The 18,119-nt window shown below is 43.5% G+C and overlaps 2 protein-coding genes across 8 annotated transcripts in view; one reads left to right on the top strand and one right to left on the bottom strand.

Annotated features, from left to right (window-relative positions):
* UPF2 (UPF2 regulator of nonsense mediated mRNA decay) overlaps positions 1 to 8,335 on the bottom strand; it is an 84,031-nt gene extending 75,696 nt beyond the window's left edge. For all 7 annotated transcript variants that reach the window (XM_060778266.2, XM_060778263.2, XM_060778267.2 and 4 more), the window contains exon 1: positions 8,240 to 8,335. The gene's annotated coding sequence lies outside the window, so the exon portion shown is untranslated. The remainder of the gene's footprint in view (positions 1 to 8,239) is intronic.
* CDC123 (cell division cycle 123) overlaps positions 1 to 18,119 on the top strand; it is a 350,374-nt gene that overhangs the window by 111,698 nt on the left and 220,557 nt on the right. The window lies entirely within an intron of this gene.

Here is an 18,119-nt window from a genome sequence, read left to right as displayed (position 1 = left end):
TCATTTAAATATGTTATAATAGGATGTTGGCTTCAATTAAATTAAATAAGCAAAAAATGTGGTCTCTTCAAAAAGGAATCCCCACTACAAGATTTGCTTTTAGCTGGCTATTGTCAAATATGAATATTTAGAGTTAAAAAAATCAGAATAGATACATCAAATTAGAGCCTCCATATATGAGCTGTGTTCTTTTTCCAAAATAAAAGAATAAATTTCTACCCTTCCCATTACAAATGGAAACTTCATGATGCCATGGCAACAATGCTAAATGATGGGAACAGAACTGTAAATTAACTGTTGTTCAAATCTCAACATGTTCCATTGCAAAGATATTTCAGATTTTTAATTATTGAATAAAACAATTTAAGAATATAAATGTTGTTGAATGCACATGACTCTAACTTGTTTTCTAACATTTTCTGAATATGCACACAGACGTGAACTTTCAAATAATCTACAGTTCCTGTACTAACTGCATAGATCCATAATGAAGCTCTCTATATTTAAAGCTATATATCTATACACAACAAAAGCAGAAAATTGGTGACCCTAGCAGTTTAATTAAACTTATTAGCACACTTTTTTCATCATTTCTGTTTTTAGATTAAAAGTATACTAATAAAACCGGACCAAATACCCTAAAGGCATTGGAAGTTAGCACTTCAATGGGAAACTACTAACAAATACCAGGTAATATAGGCTATTTAGGCCAGAAGAAGAAACTGGCAAAATCACCTCAGTATAGTCCTTGCCATGAGTCCCCTCGGGGAAATAGGGAAGGTTATAAATAAAGTTGTTATTATTCTTCTTCTTATTGCCTTTAAACCACTATGACATTAATGGAGATCACAATATGTTGATGGTTGTATTGAAGGCACATTAAATTTAAATTCAACAAAACTACTATATTCTGACTATTTTTAGTAAACAAGGTATTTAAAAATGAACAATTAATGATTAGATCAGCTATAGTAGACACTTGCAAGAAAAGTGTCTACTAATCCAATAAAATGGATGCTACAGTATTTTTAAAATTAAGCTTTTTAAAATTAAGAAAAACTCAAAACACAGCCCTCAGGCACATGTTCACAATTAAAATCAACAGAAAAAAGATGGGGCAACTGTCCCTCAGTTAATTCTTATACACTTCTAGGAAGTAAATTGGGTATTTTTCTTTAAAACATGATTATTGTGAAATACCTTCCAAATGATTTCTAGTGTTAGTCGCTTTCAGTCTCCTTTATATGAGTGTATGTTTGTGTGTATACACACACACAAATACTAATAATAACTGTCTACTTGCTTTCGTGAATAGTTGGAGTACAATTTGAAACCACAACACTAAAATGGTTTCAAAACTAGAACCTGGATTCCAATCAAAGCCATTGTGTGGCATCAAACTTCAACATGATTGAAAATCTGTGACAGGATTTGACAGTAGCTGTTCACCAATTATTCCCATACAACTTGACAGATGTGGTACAATTTTGGTCAAGAATAGGGAAATGCCAGGATCCAGATGCACAATGCAGATTTGAAACACTAATTAAATGTGCAGTATTAACTGCTCTAGGTCCAACATGAGAGAAAAGTAAGATATTAAAAAGATATATTGTCAAAGGTGCTTCCACCTTTATTGCACTTTTTGGGTGCAATAAAAATATTGTGCACCTTGATAATGGTAAGTTTCATGTGTACTTCAAATAGTAACAGTGTCAATTAAACCCATTTCAATTTCAAGTTATAAAATAATAACATGTAGAAAAGTCATGGGGTTGTGTGTGAATACTTCTAGCATGTGTGTATGTCTATAACAGGCAAGGTTTTAAAAAGCATGTTAAGAAAGCTTAGGCCTCCATATCTGACCACCATACAGAAATAATACAGAAGGGGAAGCTGGTGAAAATAAAGTAATTCCTGGAGGCATGGTGGGGACGAGGGAGAGGGCCCTTCTCTGTAGTGGACCCTTAGCTCTGGAATTCGCTCCCCAGAGATATTAGGCAAGCCCCCACTCTGAGAATCTTCAGGAGGAGCCTCTCTCAACACTCAGCTTCTACAGCCATATCCCTACAAACATATTTAGAAGCTGGATTTTGTATCTCTCCATTCATATACATGTCCTACTTTACAGGATTCACAAAAAGAAGCTCAACTTTTTCTGGAATTTTAGAGACAGAAGTACTTATAGCTTTATATTTATATATTCATGTTTGCATAGCACTGATAGTTTTAACAGATTGCTCGTTATTTTTATCATGCCCTAACATGGGAGGGTATATTTAGCTTAACTCTTCTTGTGTAAAACTAACTAATTAAAGCTTTAGACACATTACATTGACCCTCAGTAACTATAGATTCTATATCCATTGATTTTTAAATTCCAAAAGCAAACCTGGTTTTTGTCATTTTATATAAGACACAGCTTTACTACACTATTACATACCATAGGAGATGATCATCCACAAATTTTGGTATCCACAGTGGTTCTGGAACTAAACTCCAGCATATACCAAGTGCGCACTCTGTTTAACTCACTGACCAATAGGTTTGGTGATTTTCATGTAATCAGTGCTATATATTTCCTGGAATAATGACGTTCCAGCCTTAAATGCATACCCCAAATTGAATTTCCACATTTCATTTACTTGGATACTAGGATATTAAAGCCCTTAACATCAGCTACCTCATACTAAAGAACTTTGAATGCAAAAGGTGTGCCAGAAGGATGGTTGGGCATAAGCTATGGGTGTGGCATACTGATAGCTGGGTGACAATGAGAATGGAAATTTGTAACACTTCTGGATGGAAACAGGAAAAATGCACAATTTGCATCTTTTCAAGCAAAAACAAAAGCAAAGGTACTAGTAGCTGCCAAGAAAATTAAGATTATTATTATCATTACTTATATCATGCTTTTTCTTTGCAAAGTGGCTAACAATGTTAAAAATAAAGCAATGTACAAACAAACAAACAAAAATTAAGGGATTACGTGAATTAAAATGCATTTTAATTGTATGTACTATGTTTCAATTGTATTTCTTAACCAAACACACAGTACTAGTTTTTTTTAATTTTTGTATTTGTTTTGTCTTAAATTGATCAAAATGTGTGATTGTTATATGTCACACTTATGCGCAGAGTAAGTTTAACAAATGTGGTATTTGAAATGAAGGATAAAGTCCTGTACCAATGCTTTCCTAAGAAACGGAATTCAGCAGTGCTAAAATAAAGATTTGGAAATCTAAAATCAAGAATTGGAAGCACTTTACTTTGCTTGATTGTGCCATGTTTAATTTATTTTTAAATAAAAACTAATTATTGACTGAAAGGAACATTTACTTTTCTACTATCAGGTTACAGATATAGATACTAGATAGACCACAATAGAAAAAAGTGAAAGAGTTATTTCATTATAACTGAGATAGTTAACATGCTATGAGTACTGTTGTGTTGAAACCATTGAGATTATGAGGATTTAAATGTATTTAAAAGGTTCACCATCTAAAAATAAAATTTTAAAAATGTGTGATTATTAGCCACTTTGAGTGCCCTTGGGAAGAAATGCACAGTACAAATAAAGTAAAAAAAATAATAAATATTATTTAAAACTGAAAATATATCAAGTGTAATGCCCCTTCCACACAGCTGCACAAAATTCCACATTTTCTGCTTTGAACTGGAATATATGGACTCAGATAACCCACTTCAAAGCGGATATGGTGGGATTTTCTGCTTTGATATTCTACATTATATGGGGCCCTTCCACACAGCCCTATATCCCAGAATATCAAGGCAGAAAATCCCGCATTATCTGAGTGTGGACTTAAATAACCCAGCTCTAAGGAGATACTGTGGGGGTTTCTGCCTTGATATTCTGGGATACAGGGCTGTGTAGAAAGGCCCATGGCTGTGTGGAAGGGTCCTAAAACAGAATGAAACATAAGAGCATAAAAAATAAGTAGTTAAAACCTATTAAAATGCAGAAACATTACTCAGCATCTCCTGTCTATCTTGAAAATTTTCTTCTCCAAAAGCCTACCTGAAAAGAAAGCCAAAAGGAAATCAGGAAAAAAATCACACAAGCCCCTTCCAAACAGCTATATAAAATCCCACATGATCTGCTTTGAACTGGGTTATATGGCAGTGTGGACTCAGATAACCCAGTTCAAAGCAAATATTCTGGGTTATATGTGGAAGGGCTCACATAGAGGTCCCTTTGACACTGACATATACGAACCAGGGCTCTTCATCACAGCCCTATATCCCAGAATTTCAAGGCAGAAAATCCCACAATCTTTGCTTTGAACGGGTTTATCTGAGTCCCCTGCCACACAGCTGAATAAAATCCCACATTATCTGCTTTGAACTGGAATATGTGGCAGTGTGGACTAAGATAACCCAGTACAAAGCAGATATTGGGGAATTTCCTGCCTTGATATTCTGGGTTATATGGCTGTGTGGAAGGGCCCTGAGTATACACTGCAATATATTCCAGTTCAAAGCAGACAATGTGGGATTTTATTCAGCTGTGTGGAAGGGGCCCCAGATTATCTGCTTTGAACTGGATTATATGGAAGTGTAGATTCATATAATCTAGTTCAAACGACTGTTTGGTTTGCTCCTGACACGATAAATAAATATCCAGTTCAAGGCAGATAATGTGAATTATCTGCTTTGATAATCTCGATTATACAGCAATGCAAAGAAAAAGTTACCACAACTGCGACACTCACTCCCCAAAGCTTCAGATAGATAGGAGAAAAGCGGCCCTCCTCCTTCAGAGGAGGCCTTGCCCAGATAGCAAACCATGCACTGTGGTCCCTTCCATTCAAGTGTACAAAATCCATACTTATTATATGGCAGTGTGGACTCAAATAACCCAGCTCAAAGCAGATATTGTGGATTTGTTTTCGTGTCAGAAGCGACTTGAGAAACTGCAAATTGCTTCTTGTGTGAGAAAACTGGACATCTGCAAGGTTGTTGCCCAGGGGACGCCCAGATGTTTGATGTTTTATTATCCTTACGGGAGGCTTCTCTCATGTCTCTGCACGGGGAACTGGAGCTGACAGTGGGAGCTCAACCCACTCTTCCCGGATTCGAACCATTTGACCTGTCGGTCAGCGGTCCTGCTGGCACAAAAGTTTAACCCATTGCACCACCGGAGGATTATCTGTATTGTTGGAGGCTTTCGTGACTGGAATCACTGGGTTGTTGTAGGTTTTTTCGGGCTGTATGGCCATGTTCTAGAGGCATTCTCTCCTGACGTTTCACCTGCATCTATGCCAAGCATCCTCAGAGGTTGTGAGGTCTGTCAGTTAATCACCCCTCAACAAAGGATTTCCCCAGTCACTAATAAGACACATCTAAAAATTGTCAGGCCATCAAATGCCAATCAAAGTGGTCAGTTGAAACATTCACACCTAGCTCCAACTGACAAGAGTTCTTTGTCCCACCCTGGACATTTCACAGATATATAAATCTAATTTTCCTAGTTCCAACAGACCTCACAACCTTTGAGGATACTTGCCATAGAGGGAGGTGAAACATCAGGAGAGAATGCCTCTAGAACATGGCCATACAGCCCGAAAAAACCTACAACAACCCAGAGGATTATCTGCCTTGATATTTACACATTATCTGCTTTGATCTAGAATATATGGCAGTGTGGACTCAGGGTCCTACCACACAGCCCTGTATCCCAGAATATCAAGGCAGAAAATCCCACATTATCTGAATGTGGACTCAGATAACCCAGTTCAAAATGGATATTCTGGGATATCACTCCTCTGTTTCGCCAGCTCCACTGGCTGCCGATTAGCTTCCGGGCACAATTCAAAGTACTGGTTTTAACCTTTAAAGTCCTGAACGGTTCTGGCCCAGATTACCTCTCCGGACGTATCTCCTGCTATGAACCATCATGAAGCTTAAGATCATCAGGAGAGGCCCTGCTCTCGATCCCATCACTCTCGCAAACGCGGTTGGTGGGGACAAGAGATAGGGCCTTCTCGGCAGTGCCCCCCCCCCCCCCCGGTCTGTGGAACTCTCTAAGGATATCAGGTTGGCTACCTCCCTCCTGTCCTTTATAAGACAACTGAAGACCTGGCTCTGGGGTCAGGCGCTCGATTAGAGGCCAGCGACAATAGGAAAAGGAAATTTGGATTTTGCGATATGGATTCTCCCAGCTCGGCTTGGTTTTATTGGCATGTTAATCTATTAATTTATTGTTAAATTTTACTGATGATGTTGTATAATGTTTTAAAATGGTTTTATTGTGAACTAGCTGTCTCCTGCCACGCACTGCTGTGGTCCACATGGGGGTTCTGTGTGGGAGGTTTGGCCCAATTCTATCGTTGGTGGGGTTCAGAATGCCCTGTGATTATAGGTGAACTATAAATCCCAGCAACGACAACTCCCAAACTTCAAGATTCTATTTTCCCCAAACTCCACCAGTGTTCACATTTGGACATATTGAGTCTTTGTGTAGAGTTTGGTCCAGATCCATCATTGTTTGAGTCCACAGTGATCTCTGGATATAGGTGAACTACAACTCCAAAACCAAAGGGCACTGCCCACCAAACCCTTCCAGTATTTTCTGTTGGTCATGGGAGAACTGTGTGCCAAGTTTGGTTCAATTCCATCATTGGTGGGCTTCACAATGCTCTTTGATTGTAGGTGAACTATAAATCCCAGCAACTACAACTCCCAAATGACAAAATCATTTTTTTTTTAGTGAAGGACATACATTGGGTTGTTAGGTGTCTTGTGTCCAAATTTGGTGTCAATTCGTCCGGTGGTTTTTGAGATCTGTTAATCCCACAAACGAACATTACAGTTTTATTTATATAGAAGATTGTAATTTTTATGGTATTTATGCTGTTAGCGTCCTCTGATGCTCATGTGAGTTCATGCTCCCTTGTGGGGAGAAGAGCGGGATATAAATATATGAAATAACAACAACAACAACAACAACAACAACAACAACAATAATATAGCCAATGGAGCTCCTGTTTAAGGAGGTCCACTGGCTGCCGTTCATTTTCTGGTCCCAATTCAAGGTGCAGGTTATTACCTACAAAGCCCTGAATGGTTTGGGACCCAACTACCTATGTGACCAAATCTCCTATCACAAACCTGCACGATCTCTTCAATCCGCTGAAGAGGCCCTTTTCTCGCCCCTTCCTCTATCACAGACTCGTCTTATGGGAACAAGGGAGAGGGCCTTTTCTGCTGTGGCCCCCCGCTTTTGGAATTTGCTGCCTAAGGAGATCAGACAACCCCCCACCCTAGCTGGTTTTAAGAAAGACCAAAAAACCTGGCTCTTCCGTTGTGCTTTTGGAGAACGACCATTCAACCCATCTGGTTGTCTTAGTCTACAGCTGCCCTCAGAATAAAGCATCCCACCCTCTATTGCCAAAATCCCCCCAATGGCTAAATCCCATGGTTCCTCCCTATTCGGCTCCTTTCCTACAAATGCACTTTTATCCCTATCTCACCCAGGGTTTTAACTTTTTAACATTTTACCTCATACATTTGGCTCGCCCTCCGTGTCTGGTTTTAATATGCTGTTTTATATTGTTGATTTTGTTATTTTATATTTTGTTACTATGTATTTTGTTACTATGTGTTTATTATGTTGTATTATTTTGAGCTTGGCCTTATGTTAGCCGCACCGAGTCCCCTTTGGGGAGATGGTAGCGGGTTATAAATAAAGTGTATTATTATTATTATTATTATTATTATTATTATTACGCCGTGTGGAAGGACCCTGAGTCCATACTGCCGTATATTCCCGTTCTAAGCAGAAATGTGGGATTTTATACAGGTGTGGATGGGGCCTCGGCTAATACTAATAACAACTCCCAGGCTTCCCTAGTCTCGAGCCATAGCTGTTCAAATGTGTGTCAAACTGCATTCGTTCCCCAGTGCAGATGCAGTGACTCCCAACGGCCTTAGCAACGCGCGGGGTGAAACAGGAGCGGAATGGCTCGTTGAAAACACCCCAAACAAGTCCAGAACTCTTCCCAGCGCCCTGTCAAAGGGGTGTGATTGAGTTTGACGTGAGAAAGGGGGGCGAAAGCAGCGCGAACGAGGGCTGGCTCTGGGAGGGGGCGTCACTAGGCCTCCCGCCCTCCCGCTCCTCCTTCCGCGCCGTCGGGCCTCCCCGCTCTCCCCGCACCAGGAGGCCTCGCTTCCCCCGTGGCTCCACGCCGCCCAGAGCGGCCCGGCCGGGATTCGTTACCTCAGCCCGCGGTCCACATCGGTCCCAGCTTCTGCAGCTCCAGCTCCGCCAGTTTCTCTCTTCTGACACCCTCCTCCCTCCCACTCGCCACAGGACGAGGACCCCGCCCCCCAGGGTGGCCACGCCGCGCCTGCTCGGAAGCGCCCCCTCGCCGCTCGCCAGCTCCCTCTCCTCGGACTCAACGCGAGGAATAGAAATACACCTGCATAATCCGCTTTCGACGAAGTGGAACTGAAACCCCGCGTCTGGAAGGAAACGGGAATGGGGAGGGCGGCAGCGAATCAGGCAGTGCTCTGGACAGCTTCCGTTCAGGTAGGGTCCTGAGAGCGGGAGAGAGCAGGGCAACCCCGTGCTTTGGTTACCAGGGGAGGCGGAAGTGGCTGAGTGGCGCTCGCTCCTCCGCCCCTCCCTCTCCTCGCCCAACGCCTTTGGCTTTTCAAAACAATTCAAATCGAATTTGCGGTCAGGAGAACTCTGAGGCTGGATCTCTGTAATGCCATATAATCCAGCTCATAGATGAGCTGGATTAGATGGCAGTGAAGGCTCAGGGCCCTTCCACACAGCCATATAACCCAGAATATCGAGGCAGATAATCCATCATATCTGCTTTGAACTGGGGGCCCTGCCACACAGCTGTATAAAATCGCACATATCTACTGTGAACTGCAATACATGGCAGTATGGACTTAGATAACCCAGTTCAAAGCAGATAATAATAATAATAATACTTTATTTGTACCTCACTACCATCTCCCCAAGGGACTTGGTGCAGCTTACATGAGGCCAAGCCCGCAGTACATCAATAAAACGAAGGCAATAACAAAAATAATCAATACAAAACGGTAAAATAAATCTCATAAACAAAAATATCCGCAACAGTCCTTTCCAGGTCACGGCAGCAGACCATCCCATCAATGGACTGGATGCTGGACTCCGGCCTTTCGACTTGATTATCCCTTTTACCATCAAGAAAGGAGAGCTAACAGGTGAGGTGCGGATGCCATCTGGCAAGGTAGCAAAGCCAGACACCACAGAGAACAAGGATGGCACCATGACGGTGCGCTATGCACCCACAGAAGCTGGCTTACATGAGATGGACATCCGCTATAACAATATGCACATCCCAGGCAGTCCCCTTCAATTCTATGTCAGCTATGTCAACAGTGGCCATGTGACTGCCTATGGGCCAGGTCTTATCCATGGAGTAGTCAACAAGCCTGAGTCTTCACTGTCAATACAAAAGATGCAGGAGAAGGTGACCTCTCTCTGGCCATTGAAGGCCCCTCTAAGGCTGATATTGGCTGCACTGATAACCAGGATGGCACTTGTACCGTGTCCTATCTTCCAGTCCTGCCGGGTGACTACAACATCCTGGTGAAATACAATGACAAAACAAAAAATAAACAATAACATACAAGCATTTAAAAACCTATGGCCGGGCTAAATGTAATAATTTAAAATTTAAAAAATAATGCTGGGCATGAACAAGGTAGGGTATAAGCTAGGATAGGGTTTTCAAAGAAAGATGAGGGTGCGCAGACAATCCTAAATCAATACTGTGGATTATCTACCTTGATATTCTGGGTTATATAGCTGTGTCCGAAGACCCAAAGACCTCAATGGCAGAGGATAACATGGTACATGTTACAACAACTGTGAAGGCGGAAGAAGGCTGCAACAGATTGAGAGGCCACGGTCATTGTGTTAAACTACACCACCAGTGGAACCTCACTCTGTGAAGACTGTGTGTTGATCAGTTGTGCACTGACCTACACACATTTTAAAAAAACTCAAGCACAGGCATCTTCCAAAGAAAATAAAAACAAACAGAGGCACTAATGGAGGGTGAAAGAGATAAACGTGCCAGGAGGAAGGTGCGTCAAGCCAACCCCGACCGAGACCGCCTTCCACCTGGAAACCAATGCCCTCACTGCGGGAGAAGATGCAGATCAAGAATAGGGCTCCACAGCCACCTACGGATCCACAAGAATACTGATCATGAAAGACCATCCTACTCGTCCAACGAGGGATCGCCCAAGAAGAAGGATATATGGCTGTGTGTTATCCCTAGGTTATCTGAGCCCACACTGCCAGATAATTAATTATTATTTATTTTATTTACATCACTTATATCCCGCCCATATCAGCCCGCAGGCCACTCAGGGCGGTCTACATATCGGCACAATTCGATGCCATCAATACAATACAAAAGCAAAAACAATTAAGTGCATTTAGACAAAAAAGGCAGTGCAATAACAATTTAAAAAGAGCTATATCCTCTCAATCCAATCCTCATCCGTTTCATCGTCTTGGCCGTTCCTGGGTCATTCTCCATCTCAATCTTGACTATTCCGGGGTTCCGAATGCCTGCTCGAAGAGCCAGGTTTTCACTCTCTTACGAAAGGTCAGGAGGGAGGGGGCTGATCTAATATCCCTAGGCAAGGAGTTCCACAGCCGAGGAGCCACCACAGAGAAGGGTCAAAGGGACCTCTATGTGAGCCCTTCCACATATAACCCAGAATATTTGCTTTGAACTGGGTTATCTGAGTCCACACTGCCATATAACCCAGTTCAAAGCAGATCATTTATTTATTTATTTTCAGTTCAGTTGTGGATTTTATACAGCTGTGTGGAAGTCCCCTCAGATAATCCAGTTCAAAGCATCTGCATTCTGAGGCTCTTGATACGCTGCCATATAATCCAGATTATCCAATCAGATAATTCACATCTGTCTTGAATTGGAACCCCTTCTACACTGCCATATAATCCAGATTATCAAATCAGATAAGACACATCTGTTTTGAACTGGATTATATGAGTGTGTGGGAGGAGGGATGAAAAGACCACCTGTACATTACATTGTTTGAGCTTTGTTCCGAGAGCTTGAAAATCATTTATGATCTTTTGAAAAGTATGCCTAGCAGTATCATTGGTTCCTACATGAGGGGAGGACGGTGATGGGGCTTGAGGAGCCTGGTGAGCCTCGGAGTGATTATGGTGTATTTTTGCCCCCAGTAGGCAGCATATTTCTCGAGCCATCCCATCTGGTCTGGAAATGACGGCTTCCATTCCTCTAAGGAGGGAGTCGCCCACTACCAAGACCTGTTTACTTTCAGGATTGACAGGGTCCCTTTTGTGCAATGTAGTGTGTAGGTCCCCAGAAAAGTGATCCTGTTGATGTGAATTGTGTAGGTGTAAAGTGTTGTTCTCCTCCTCAACATCCCCGGTGCATTCGTCAAGGACAATCCATTGAGATTCATCCAAGAACCTATCGTTCTCCTGTATGTGTTCCTGTTGCACCTGGTCTATGGCTGGGGATGGTACACCTGCACGATTGTGTAAGTGTGAATGTTGTGAAGTGTTGTCCCAGTCAGGGCTATCCCTCGCACACTGATCAAGGACCAGCCACTGATCAGTATCTAAGCCATTCTGGTCTTCCCCAATATGTTGTGTTTCTTGGTCAAGTGATAGTTGTGTGAGAATTTGGAATCTATTATGTAACTGCAGTTGGGCAGAGGTATTCTGAGGAGTCTTCCGGGTCCTATGTTTCTTTCTAAGGGTGACATGCCTCCAAGCTTGAGGGTTGTCCACATCTGAGGTGATCTCCTCTTGAGCTTCCCCATAATGTTGGTGTGCTATGGGCTGCGTGTCTAGGACAGTGTGGTGTGTGGTGTCTAAGAACAGCTCAAGTTCCTGAATGTCCTTAAGGGTCTTAATACGGTCCTCAAGTTGTTGGATCCTCTGTTCCATGTGAGTGATCTGTTTACACTTGGGGCAGATGTAATTGAGTAATTGTTGTGTGAAAAGACAGCCTATCCCAGCTGCTTGAGACTGTGTCAGAGTGGTCCTTGAGGTTCCCCAGACTTATCGTTTTGAGGGATTTCAATGTCCACGCTGATGCAAACTCTTGTTCATTAGCGGCTGTGGACCTAGTGTCTACCATGGAGACACTAGGACTCTCGCTTTGTAGTACTGGGCCCACGCACCGGGCGGGACACACGCTAGATTTGATTTTCAGCGCAGGAATTCAAGTGACCCAAGCCTCCACAATAGAGGTTCCATGGTCGGATCACTGCGCCCTGAGAGTCCGGTTGGAGCATGCCTACCCACGTTGCAAGGGCGCCGAGCCAATTTGGGCTCGCCCAAGAAGACTTATGGAACCCAGTAGGTTCCGGAATGCTCTGAGGGATCTGGAGCCTGCCAGCGACTCGATCGATGTGCAGGTAGACACATGGAACATCAGGCTATCCAATGCACTCGACAAGATCGCCCCTAGACACCCTCTCAGGCCTCGCCGAAATCGGTCTCCTTGGTTCACTGAGGAACTTCGACTGATGAAGCGGGAAAAGAGACAGCTGGAGGGCGTGTGGCGAGAACTCCGTGACGGAGCATCGAGATCAGCTTATGAGGCATTTAGGGAGTCCTATGAGCATGCTATCACCGAGGCAAAGCAAGTATATTATGCTTCTTTGATAGAGTCTGCTAGCTCACGCCTGGCAAAATTGTTCAAAATAATTCGATCTCTAACAACGGTTCCTACTGTCCCAAAAAGTGGTGATCAGGCCCCTTCAGCCGAGGTTTTTCAGAGCTATTTTGCAGACAAGATCTCGCTACTTCGCCGGGACCTCCCCGCCACAATTGATACAGTGAGAGAACTTGAGACTCCGTGGCCACTTGCTGGGCCCATCCTCGACCGGTTCATCCCGCTGGACGCAGGGGCTGTCGATAGGCTCATAGCTGCAGCTAGACCAACCACTTGCTCCATCGAGCCGTGTCCCTCTTGGTTGGTGAAATCCTGCTGGAGGGATTACGCGACCCTCTGTTGAAGATTATAAACAGCTCCCTTGAGCAAGGAGTTCTTCCAGAGGGTTTAAAAGAGGTGGTGGTCTCCCCCCTGCTGAAGAAACCAGACTTAGATTGTTCGGTTCCCTCCAGTTACCGCCCAGTTTCGAATCTCTCGTTCCTAGGCAAGGTGATTGAGAGGGCAGCAGCGGAGCAGTTGCAGCAATTCCTAGATGACACAGCTGGACTAGATCCCTTCTAGTCCGGCTTCCGTGCGGGGCACGGGACAGAGACTGTGCTGGTCTCCATCACGGATCACCTTCAATGCCAGCTTGACCAGGGCGGGTCAGCGCTGCTTGTGTTATTGGATCTCACAGCAGCATTTGACACAGTCGACCACAATCTCTTGACCCACCGCCTTGCTGTTGCTGGAGTCAGGGGGACAGCTTTAAACTGGCTGTCCTCCTTTCTTCACAACTGTGGACAGCGAGTGGAGAGGGGAGGCCTGGTCTCTGAGAGGTCCCCTCTATCTTGTGGGGTTCCTCAGGGGGCCATTCTCTCCCCTCTGTTGTTTAACATCTATATGCGACCACTTGCTCAGCTGGTTCGAGGTTTTGGGCTTGAGTGTTACCAGTACGCCGATGACACTCAGCTTGTGCTGATGATGGAAGGCCGACCGGACTCGGTATCCGATTGTTTCCATCAGTGCCTCGAGGCCGTTACTGGATGGCTGCGTGCCAGCAGGTTGAGGGTGAATCCAGCAAAGACGGAGATCCTATGGCTGGGTCGACCGGGCAGTGGGGACATCCAGCTGACTACCTGATGGCGAGGCGCTACGCCCGTCATCATTGGTAAAGAGTCTGGGAGTCCTTTTGGACCCTCTGCTGATGATGGAGGCCCAGGCCTTTTTTCATCTGCGACAGGCTAGACGGCTGGCCCCCTACCTGTCCAGGGACGACCTAGCTACGGTGATCCAGGCCACGGTCATCTCAAGACTGAACTACTGTAATGCCCTCTACATTGGCCTTCCTCTGTCGGTGATCTGGAAGCTCAAGTTGGTACAAAATGCAGCTGCTCGGCTTCTTGCGGGAATTCTGATGAGATGCCACATAACACCAATCTTACTACAGCTGCACTGGTTACCAATTGAGCACCAGATCACTTTCAAAGTGATGTACTCACCTTTAAGGCCTTGCATGGTCTGGGGCTGATGTATCTGAGGGACCGCCTCACCCCCTACCAACCCCAGAGATCCCTCCGTTCTGAGGACCAAGATCTATTGGAAGTCCCCAGTGTCAAGACCTTGCGTCTAACAGCAACCAGACGCAGAGTCTTCACAGCAGTGGCACCATCACTCTGGAATACTCTGCCACCTGAAGTCCGTGCCTTGCGGGACTTATCAGCTTTCCGCAGGGCATGTAAGACATACCTGTTTCGACAAGCTTTTAATGTTTGATACTGCTGTTTTTAAATTGTTTTAAATTGCTTTTAAATTTTGTTAGATTTTAGCTATTCTTGTAAGCCGCTCCGTGCCCCAGGGGAGTGGCGGCATATAAGTTTAAATAATAAATAAATAAATAAATGAAAAGCTGAACACGTCACAGCTAGTGCATGGGACAGGAAGATTTTGTGTTTGTTCCATCTGCAGGCTGCTAATGACCTCCTCTTGGTGTGTGTTTTATGTTGATGTCTGTATGCGGGGTGAAAAGTATAGGTTAGTTAGTGTGTGAAGCTTCTTGCTTCCTCAGCTTGCTTCCTCAACTTCTGTGGGAGCACAACTGCCACTTGAGTTCAGGCCCTGGCTTTTATGGGGTAAACAGGAAGCAGCAATGACTCACTCTGAGTCACTCTGAGAACAATGAGCCTCGCCCTGCCTCTCAAACAAAGCAAACACTCAGCAGCTAATTTTAAAAACACACTCAGATTCCTAGTGCCCCCTAAGACAAGGCTTACCTGAAGCAGAAAAGAACAAAATGGCTTCTTGCTTCCTCAACTTCTGTGGGAGCACAACTAATTAATTAATGCAATGTGGTGTCACATTGCATTAATTCTACAGTGTGTAGATGAACCCTGAGAATGCAATTTCTTGCCAAGATCCCAATATTCAATTGATTGTCTCTCAGAATAGGAATTGAGTTCCATATCTCTTACATCATACATCAGAGTAACTCTATTTCCTGATAGGCCATTTAAAATAAGTCAATCTCTATGTTTACATAATTTGTGTTGATTTTTTTCCTGTTAATTTTGTTGGTTAAACTACAAAATTAAACTACATTAACTGCAGCAATAATGCTTTTGCATATATTAAACTTTGTTTCCAACATTAACTTTTCATCTATTCTTTAATTTCATTTAGTTCCATCAATTTCAGCCCCCATCATTTACAAAGTAAAACTGCATAGATCCACTACTCCCAATTTATGGCAATCATAAGGCAAACCTATCATGAAGTTTTCTTTGCAAGATTTATTGAGCAGTAGTTTGGCCTTGCCTTCCTCTGAGGCTGAGAGAGTGTGACTTGTCCAAGGTCACCCAGTGGGTTTTCATGGCTGAATGGGGATTTGAACCCTAGACTACCAGAGTCATAGTCCTGTTCTCATGTCACAGCGTAGTCATAGTCCAGTGCTCATTCCCATGGGCTTAATTTTCCTGCAGGAGCCCCCGGTGGCGCAGTGGGTTCGAATTCGGGGAGAGGCGGATGAGCTCCCTCTATCAGCTCCTCATGCGGGGACATGAGAGAAGCCTCCCACAAGGATGATAAAAACATCAAAATCATCCGGTCATCCCCTGGGCAATGTCCTTGCAGACAGCCAATTCTCTCACACCAGAAGCGACTTGCAGTTTCTCAAGTCACTCCTGACACGACAAAAAAAAATCCTGCATAGATGAGGGGTGCTTTCAGTAACTACCTTGCACACGTTATGTGAAAGCCAAGTGGAACTGTATTTTGCATTTTCTATTGGTTAACTAGTGTATATAACTGATGTTACCCAAGTTAGCATTTTCTTTGTGTCTCTTTCTTTCCTTCCTCCTTGTCCCTCAAAGATTGTCCCACTCTCTTTTCTTTTATTTCTTTCCTTTTTCTCTTGCTTTCCCTCAGACAACCCCTCGTTTCTTTTTCTTTCTCTTCCTTCATTTCTCTTCCCTTTTTTCTTTTCTTTCTTCCTTTCTCTTCCTCTTTTTCTTTCTTTCCCCTCTCACCTCATATCTTTCCCCCTTTTTATTCCTTCCTTCCCTCCTTTTCTTTCTCCCCCTATCCCCATACACATCACCAAGAAACAGTGAATCCACTTTATCCCAGTCACTTGACAGACAGCCCCTTTGTTGCTTTCCTTATATCTGCTCTGGTCCTGAAAGGGATGGGGATTTTTTAGTTCAAAGCCATCAATTAAGTTTGAAAGTGAAGGGCCTGTGTGCCAAGCCTGGTCCAGATCCACCAAGCCATGTAGGAGCCTTTGTGGTGCAAACCAACCTACATACATACATATACATTTTGACTGTTTTATTTCATATCAAAAACATTGCATAAATTAGTATAAAACTGATAAAAATAGAAGGATCGCAGGTGGCTAAATATCTTTTTACCAAAAACGGGCAACAGCAATAGCATTGTCCAACGATTCCTCCTCTGTACATGAGGCAGGGTATAAGGACTCTACACCAAAGATCTACTTTTTGCAGGGGGAAGAAACAGGGAATTCTGAAATAGTGAATCCCACAAGCTGCCAACAATTATAATGAATGTCACAGGAGGGAGGTTGATAAGAATGAGAAAGATATAACTCTGTGTATATATATTTGAATTACATCTGAACTGAGAGGTTTTTAAAATGCCTCTTCAATTGGGTACGCTGCCACTTTATTGTTTAATATCCCGGCTGAGTTGTATGTGGAGAGGATACTTAGTAACACCCATTTGTGTTACAATAGTGTTTTTTTTCCTTCAGAGGGTTTAAATTACCAATGACATTCACACACAGGCTGTTGTAAAGTGTTAATTATAATATAACGTTTATTTAACAGACTTAAACTTCTTCTGGTACAAATGCCTAGTGGTTTCCACAAGTTACTGGTACATAAGCTTCTGGTTATGTTAGATGTACAATTCTTAGATGGGTTCTGGGTTCAAATCCTAATGTTAACAAAACAGGAGATTATCTCAGGAAATTAATCGCTGATAATAATTCCAAACAAAATTCCCCCCTTTTCTGGAATCTAGCCAATAACCTTTTGGCCTAGTCTTCCTCAGGGATAAAGAACAGACCACACACACACAGGGTCCTGTTCCACTATCTATATTCTTTGCTATCTATTTCTATAGCTCTTGAATACCACAAAATATTAACCCAGCTCACCAACCAAACTGTTAAACCAACTTGCTACCTAACTGCCAATTCCCAACTGCCAAACTCAAGCCTTGAATTCAAAAAGTCCCCCTTTTTCTTATCTGAATGTTAGGCTCCGCCCCCTATTCTTAACCAATCTTGGCCATCCACTCTTGGCTTCCTGGACTAGGACACGCTCCCTCTAGGAAAACCTATTCTAAGATGGCGTCTCCCTATTTCCCTAATCTAAAATGGCTGCCGGGGCTTCACTAGGCCCACATCCTAACTGCTAAAGGTAAAGGTTCATTACACAGGGCATAGTGGGTAAGCATACAGATGCAGAGTTGTCTGTTCTGCTCCACAGTCACATAAGGTGTGGGATTCTTTTAGGTAGTGCCATTTTTGCCAGGTTGTCTTTTGATCTGCCCACTCCACTTCTGAGTCTGTTTAGGGACTTCCAAGTTGCCCATTCTTGGTTTGCCCCTGAAGAAAGACCCTCGTGGGGGGGGGGCATCCAGTTGGGATTTCCTGGTCTAGCTGGCCAGAGGGATACCCTTGCTGTTGCTGGGGGTAGTTGCTGAGTGGTAGTTCTCAAAAAGCTTTTCCTTGATTTGAGTCTACTGGGAGGAGGCTGGTAGCCATGTAGTGGGTGGCTTTCACAGTGTTCAACCTTATTTCTCTCACATTTAGCAGCAACTTCCCATCACACATCGGGGGGGGGGGGGGAGGGCAATGCTAGCTAGCTTGTAGAGTTTATCAACAGGTGTAGG

Source organism: Anolis sagrei, chromosome 5, assembly GCF_037176765.1.
Source record: "Anolis sagrei isolate rAnoSag1 chromosome 5, rAnoSag1.mat, whole genome shotgun sequence".
Lineage (NCBI taxonomy): Eukaryota > Metazoa > Chordata > Lepidosauria > Squamata > Dactyloidae > Anolis > Anolis sagrei.
This window is presented reverse-complemented; position numbering and strand designations above follow the sequence as displayed.